We start from the raw sequence: 7,964 nt of genomic DNA on the forward strand, positions 1-7,964 counted from the left end.
TTTCTTCTCCTTTTCTTCTCCACATCTGCAATTTTCTGCATAGTCTTCCTCTTTTTGTGTGCTGTGTCATATGGTAGCAGTGTCCCCGAGGCTGTTTCTCAGAGGAAGGGGGAGTGCACAAATGAAGATAGACTTGTTATATATTACCTTTATGCTACGTTTACTAATTCATTTTAATACTCAAATACTGGACTGGTCATAAGTTGGTAATTGCCCTCAGTTGTGCCTATAAACCGCTTTAAAGCCCCAATAAGATCGACTGACAAGGCCCTGTTGTTTTCCCTTATTATATCTTTGGATGTGGCACCTTAAACCTGGGCGCTAACCCACAGAAGCAGAGACGAGCTCCGCACTTCCCCTGCCTCAGTGCGCCCCCAACAGACCCCGCCCCATGTTTATGCAGTCATTCCCAACCAGTGTGCTATGGCACATAGTTCTGTTTTTCCACGGGTTTAGGTATAGGGTGTTTAAGCAATGCTTTTTTCTTTTTTACGACCCTAACCTTTATTTTTCTGTTCTTTTCTCCAGATCAAATACCACATTCAGCGGTTGGAGAAGTTAGTTTTATTCAACATGTTTATAGATAATGGTCACAGATGCAACTGTTATTCCCAGCTCATAAAACAGATGTTTTAATATTGGTTGTGGTTCTCATGACTCAAAGTTTGTTGTTTTTTTGCAAAAAAGAAATCTTGTGGATCAAGTATCACATCCAAATGTGAACTGTTGAATGCAACATCTTTTCATATCTTGTGATGGCTTAACTGAATTATGATATTTTATTAAATCCCAGCTTTATAAAACAGTGTTATTTATTTGTCTTGAACATGTATGTCAGTCAGTCTACATATAATGTGAGGTCTGAATGAGCGGCGTTGCACAATCCCAGTCTCAGTAGGAATCCGGTGACTGATTTATTCATGTTAAATTCTGTTTGATATGCAACTCACTGTTCATCTTTAGAGTGGAAGATACTGACTCATCAGGCACTGGGCTAGACTGTGGGAGAATGCGGATGGATTTCTTTGGGAGCTCTTTGTTCAGCCGGTTACCTTCACATTTCTGTTTGCTGGAATGCACTGTGTCACTGTCACTTTGTCCAAACCTGTGAGAGCCTCACAAGTGCCACGAGCTTGTCAGGAGAGTCATAATATCCAGCCCTGTCCATGCACACTCCAGGCAAATTAAGTTGGTGGGAGTTTTGTCCGCAATGATCAAAAGAGCAAGGAAGTCTCTCGGGGTATGGCAGCTGTCTTTGTGGCATTCAGATAAAAATAGATTGGTCAAAAGCACCCTTTTTGCACCTCCCCCACCCTATGAGTCTTGGTCTTCACCCAGTGATGAGCAGTCACTCCTGAATGCTTTAGCTGATGTGAACCACTTTGCTATATATTTAATAACTGTATAGGCTACTATGGCACAAGTGCTGCTCGAGCTCTAATACATGCTGCACTTTTCCATAATGGGTCATTTTTAATCGGTGCAGAAGCAAATCCATTGAAGTACAAATTTACAAGAAAAGCTATGGTACCTTTTTGTCAATATTATTGTAATGACTTTATCACTGAGCTTCTAAAACAGAATTTCAAACAACGTTTCTAAAACTAGTATTGCAGAAAGATATTGAGTAAATTAAAATAATGGGATCTGACCAAATGAGAATGTTGTGGGCTATATTTACAACAACTGAAAACAACAAACTTATTTTTCCTCGTCCCAGTATGTGCACCTTTGTTTCAGACAACCATTTGTCAGTGATCTGTTCATAGTGCCTGTCATTTTGTTTAGATCTACACCCATCACTATAGAGTTGCTTGATTTGTCCGCTTTTGAGGACAAATCAAGTTTGAGGTTCCGTTTTATTTTATATGTATTTATTAATCGTGACAAAGTCTTATTAAGCAACTTTACAGTAGCTCCTCTCACTGTCCGTCCTTTAACAAACTGAAGGGGTTTACTGGGCAACTCAACCGTCTTTCCACAACATCTCTACCAATCAAAAATAATTAGCATTTTTCTATTTAGCGAAATATACTATTTATCCCATGTTATTAGAGAAGAAAAACCTTGTTCTCAGATCTACAATTGAATTCTTGGCATGTAAGTGGATTCCACTTTGAATGGCTCAGTCTTAAATACAGGACTTGATTGAGATGATTCATCATGTCATGACTTGTGTCAAGACGCTGGGCTTTTACCCTCTCAACACACAGATCGGTGATCCTCAAACAATGGCTTCCATATACAGTATTCGGCATTAGCCGAGGACCTGAACTTGACTGAATTTCACCAGGCACACATGGAAAAGAAATATTTAAATTAAACAGTAGATAAGAATCAAACTCTTCTTATTCTTAGAAACAATGCACTTTTTAGTCAATATTTACTCTTATGTTCCACATTTTACAATGCAGACAAAAAGAGGTCTACTAATGCTGATTTTCGTCTGAAAGTTTGTAATCACCTATAACTATGGGGAGTGTGTATTATTATTGAGGAATACACAAATCACTTCAAATATTCCTCCTTCGTTCTACAGGCCATCTGCATTTTTTTCCTCCTAACATATTCCCAGGACAACGTTTCTCATGCAGGTGCGGTCTGAACTTTTAAAGGTGAGAAATTCTTCGTTTGGTCTGACACCCAGGCCAGTCCTATAGCTTCTCTATTCAGCACAACAGTTTTCAGCAGTGCTAGCACACTTGTTGTTTGAATAATTTACCCTTTAACACGATTAGCTAACACAATGTACCATCAGCACTGAAGCAGTTGTTAAAGTGCACCTATGTAGCTCTTCCATTCAACATTAGCATTTACAACCGCAACAATGTCTAGACTATTTCTGATTAATTTAATGTTGTCCTCATTTTAAAAAACAACAACCTTGAAGTCCCACTCTTTCACAGGGGAGTCCTGGGCCCTGAGGGGAATCTATTGCGCATGTTTTAGTGGTAGGGGAAACATGCAAGCTCCACACACAGGCCCATGTAGCCTGAGCTCAAACCTGGGACCAATCCTTGTCATAACCAGAATCCTTGTGATCCACAATCTATATTTGGACATTACTACGAGCCGACGTAATACAATTAAATGGAGTAGGCGGGTAAGTTAGAGGGCATGGGGTAAACACTGAGGTGTGTTACTTTTAGCAAAGTAGTAAGACTTGACCAGTCGTGACAGTTCACGTCCATAATTAATGTTTAAACAAACTGCGAAATGCTTCACACACCTCACATTTTTCACAAAACTCAGAATAGACCTTTGAATGTAGCTTTAGCTTGTGGAGCGAAATGGTCTGATGTTTTAGTAAGAAATTATACAGTTCTCCACAGAGCCAAACCCAAGGTCTGTGTATTGTTAAATAGTCACTAATCTGTCATGATGTGTAAACAAGTGATGTGAAAAAAACATTAAAACCACCATCAAGTATGGAGTGAATAAATAATGCACCAAACTGTAAAGTGACTTTTATCAGTCAATGCTTTTGTATAGTCCAATATCACAACAGGAGTTGCCTCACAGAGCTGCATTTGGAAAAAGTGCTATATAAGACTAATGAGTTGTTAGAATTTATATTAGTATGTGAACGCTTTGGAATTGGTCACTAAATGTGGTCTGATTTTCATCAAAATCATAAGAATGATTAAACAGTGTCTGCTTAAACTAATACCACTCAAACATTTAAATGTTATAATATTTTTTATTGGCCGTAAGTGAACGCCCAGAAATCTGGCAGAACTGCAGCAGTTTTGTAAAAGAGGAACAGAAACCATGATTCTCCTGATCGTTGTGAGCGTCTAATCTGCAACTACAGAAAAGCTGTTATTGCTGCAAAAGAAGGATCAGACACTATTTAATAAAAGGGAATCCACGCTGTTGTGAATGTCTCAGGTTTTTCTGCAAAATATCTTCATGAACTTGAATACATTCTTCTATTGATAATAGCACGTTGTCCAGGCCCTGAGGCAACAAAACAGCCCCAAACCATCATTTTCCCTGCACCAGACTTCACAGTGAGCACAGTGTAAAGATGTTGGTCTGCTGTTTCCTTTTTCCTCCTTTTTCTTGTGTGTTCCTCCCAAACTATTCAACTTTTGGTCCATCAGTCCATTGGATATTTGTCCAGTTGTGCTGTGGAGCATCCAAGAGCTCTTTCGCAAACCAAAGTTGAACAGTAATGGGCAGAAAAAATCTTTGAGAAGCACAATACTGTTGTCTGCCAAAGTCCTGCCTCAAGCACAGACTTTTGCCAGTTCAGTACTTCCGTTCAGTGGAAAGTAAAAAAAAAAAAAAAAAGCATTGATTAAACAAACGATCAGGGTGAATTAAGTTATTACTCACTACAGAAGTTCTCCAAGAATAACAATACAATTAGAATGTCCTGAAAATTCCTGTATTTTAAAGACATTTCTTAGTGTATGGGACCATAATGATAATGAAAATGGCTGAATGTATGAGAGCCGCAAAAGTTTGACTTCATCTTTGTGGTAATGTGAAAAATGTCTTACTTTGGATGAAAAAGTCCAAACCAAATACGATAATCAAACACATAATATCACAAATATATATACCAGTCCTAATACTGTGCTGCTGCAGTGGCATGGTGTAAGCCCCTCACACTGCTGCACAGTGGAGAGCTGTGCAGGAGGAAGAGGAAGGAGGAGGTGGAGGAGCTGACCAGTGTGGGCAAAGCAACTTACTTGACACCGCGCATTTCACATACAAGGCAACCCAATGCAGGACACCACGCTCTGAAACGGGGACAAACCCAGGAGGCGGTGCACCGTTTCAGAGGAGCACTGAAGGCAGCCGGGTTTCCTCCAACACATTCAAAACTTACAAGAAAGTCAATAATTATGACAGTGCAGAGAATAAATAAAAGTACAGTATTCTACAGCTATCGTTCCTCCCACTTAGCCCCTCCCACACAAGGATTTATTAAACAGCCTAATTGCTCTGGGCAAGGACCATTTTCTAAGCCTCTCTGTGGAGCAGGAGAGCGAGAGCAGGAGCTCCTCATCAGCAGCTCATGCAGGGGGCGGTCACTGCTGTCCATCACACAGAGAAGCTCCTCCAAGGTTCTCCTCTCCATGACTGACACTACAGAGGAGACAACATCTGATCTACCAGATTTCGCTGTACTATTTCACAATGACAAATAAAGCACTTTTTTTTTTACTTACTTAAGGCCTCTGGGAAAGTGTGCACTGATGGCTTCACAGAGGTCATGATTATGAAGCCAAAATAGCCGCAGCAGCCGATCCCCGGAATTACTCTTGTAATACTCTCATCATAAAGACTTTCCTGCAACAATGGCCTTAAAGAGCTTTAATGTTAATACTCAGTGCCAGAAATACAGTACTACAGTGACAGGTGGAAGTATTCCGGGGTGGCCGTGTACTTTATATAGAAGTGAGAATGTGAGGCTGGAATGTGACCAAGATAGAGTCAAAGACAGACAGGCTTTAAGCAGAGCAGCCTTAACAATGTGTTCAACAAATGGTCAATGTGCACTTACGGACCAGTCTGTGCTGTGTGGCGCAGTGGTTCTCAACGGGTCGGGCGAGACACACAACTATAGGTGCACTGACACAGAATCAGTAGAGGAATCCTGTATTATTATATTGTCACACAACAATAACTTTTTTCTACGTTTAACTAAATTTGGATCAGAAAGGTTGGATGTGGGTCCCAAAGCCAGTTCAGAACCACCATTATTCCTTTCATTTTTCATCTTTGCCCAAATAACATTTAATGGTATTCCACAAAGCAACCTCTATAAATAAAAATGCATCTTCACATTCAGTCGGCACACACTGCTTCTTTTGGGGATTTCTGTACCCAACTCCAAAAGTGACATCTCCTTCCTTTGTACAGCATACCATGTGCCATGTGCTTAGCAGTGTAATGGTCTCTCTGCCTTGGGGAGGCTGTGAGTGTGCAGCACTGATGGGCTTTAAAAGTCACAGTGCATCCAGACACACAAAAGATAACATTTATGGCAAACTCTGAGAGCTGCAAAGTATGATCGTCATCTGTAGAGCTGGCCAGGCTGTCAAGTCCTCATATTTTAAATATCAAACTTTAACAATAAAAAAAGACACTTTGTTGCACAATTATAAATCCGTACAGTTAGAACTATAAAAAAAATATATATATCGGCTTTTGGCCTTTTGAAGAGTGTGCAGGGTTTTCCTTCAACAACAGTTGTTGTTGTTGTTGTTGTTGTTGTTGTCTTCCTTTTTGGGTTAGTGAACGGCTTTCGTCCTATTTCTGACCTTGTTCAGACCAGGTTTTGGCCTGATATACAGTTGTGCTCAAAAGTTCACATACCCCAGCAGAATGTTTGATTTTTTTTTTTTTTGACCAGAGAATATGAAACATAACACATTTTTTTTGTACTCATAGTTAGTGGTTGTGTGAAACCAGCTGAGTTTGCTCTTTTTAAATCATAATGAAAAAAGAGTGTTCAGCGAACTCACTGTAATAATAATGGTTTTATATAGCGCTTTTCAAAGATGCTTTACATTGCATTATTCATTCACTCCATACTCAGTGGTGGTAAGCTACCATTGTAGCCACAGCTGCCCTGTGGTAGACTGATGGAAGCGAGGCAACCAGTCTGTGCCACCAGGCCCTCTGATCACCACCAACCACTCACTCACTGCATTCACCTGGTCTTCCTGGTGTGCCCTTCCCTGCAGCTTCTGAACTCGGGGTCGGGCAGAGCAAAGCTGGTTTGGCACAAAGGGTTTTGTAACTTAAGTAAAAGTTGAGACCTTAAACTCGCAAACTGTAGAAAAAAATAAAAATAATATTAGTAATAAATAATACAAATTATAATTGCCAAATACTAAATGATAATAATACATTTTCAACAGTTTTTGGTGAATGGACAGTTTTCTTTATTGTCCTCCTGGAAGAAATCCTCCCATTATTGTGCATTTCACAGTTTAAAATATGTTCCAGAACAGAGCCACTTTTCAAGTATTTGAGTAAAACTTAAAGATAAAAAAAACACACACACAATGCAATGTATTCCAGTGCCATAGTACTTCAAACAAACAAAACACTGTATCTCCTTCCTTGATCTTCATTTACAAAATAAAACCACAAACACAAAGTACATGAAGAAAAACAACAGGGACAAAAAACCCTAGAAACGAACAGAGTCCCGGACCCAGAGCACAAACACAGGGATCACAACCCTGGGAAACATCGGTTCACTGGGTAACAGAAAATATGCATAAAAAATAGCAACCCTGTTGAAGAACTGAAATTGTTGGGGTTTAGGAGCGGAGCTATCCTTTGGCACAGCCGGTGCAAATTGGACCAATGAAATAAACACATTTTCTTTTCGGGTCAGGATTGCTGTTTGGTTTTACGCAGCCTTATGAAATACAAACCAATGGGGAAAGTATTTGTTTTGGGGGACTCCTTCCCATGTCAGCAGAATCTGATTGGAAACGTAGCAAAACAAGAAAACTCTCCCAGCAAACACTCTGGAAGGAACTAAGAGACAGTGTCTGTCCACTGCATAGATTTGGCGTCACTCCATTTTGGCACCATTCCCTTACCAAAAATTGTGCAACTCTCTTGGTAAAGGAAGCCCATAAATAAAAATACAAACGTGAGTAATACCGGACATGCCAACACTGTTTCCCTTTTAAGCATGAATTTGATCTGTGTGTGTGTGTGCGTGTGTGTGTGTGTGTGCGTGCAAGTGTGTGCGCGTGTCCACCGGCACCAAACTCCCCACGTTTGTTGGTAAAGACGAGGCACTTTATGACAAGGACACAACCTTCTCTGCCCCACTGGGATAAAAGCCTTGACTTGGTTCTAAACCCCAAAGGCTTGCAGGGGATTTAACACAGCCGAATGCACCTCGTCTATTTTAACCGCGGTGACTACTGGCTGTTGAAAGGGTCAATATTTTTGACGCTACGAAAGTGTGGCTCTGGCTG

This window comes from Gobius niger (genome assembly GCF_951799975.1).
Source record: "Gobius niger genome assembly, chromosome: 2".
Lineage (NCBI taxonomy): Eukaryota > Metazoa > Chordata > Actinopteri > Gobiiformes > Gobiidae > Gobius > Gobius niger.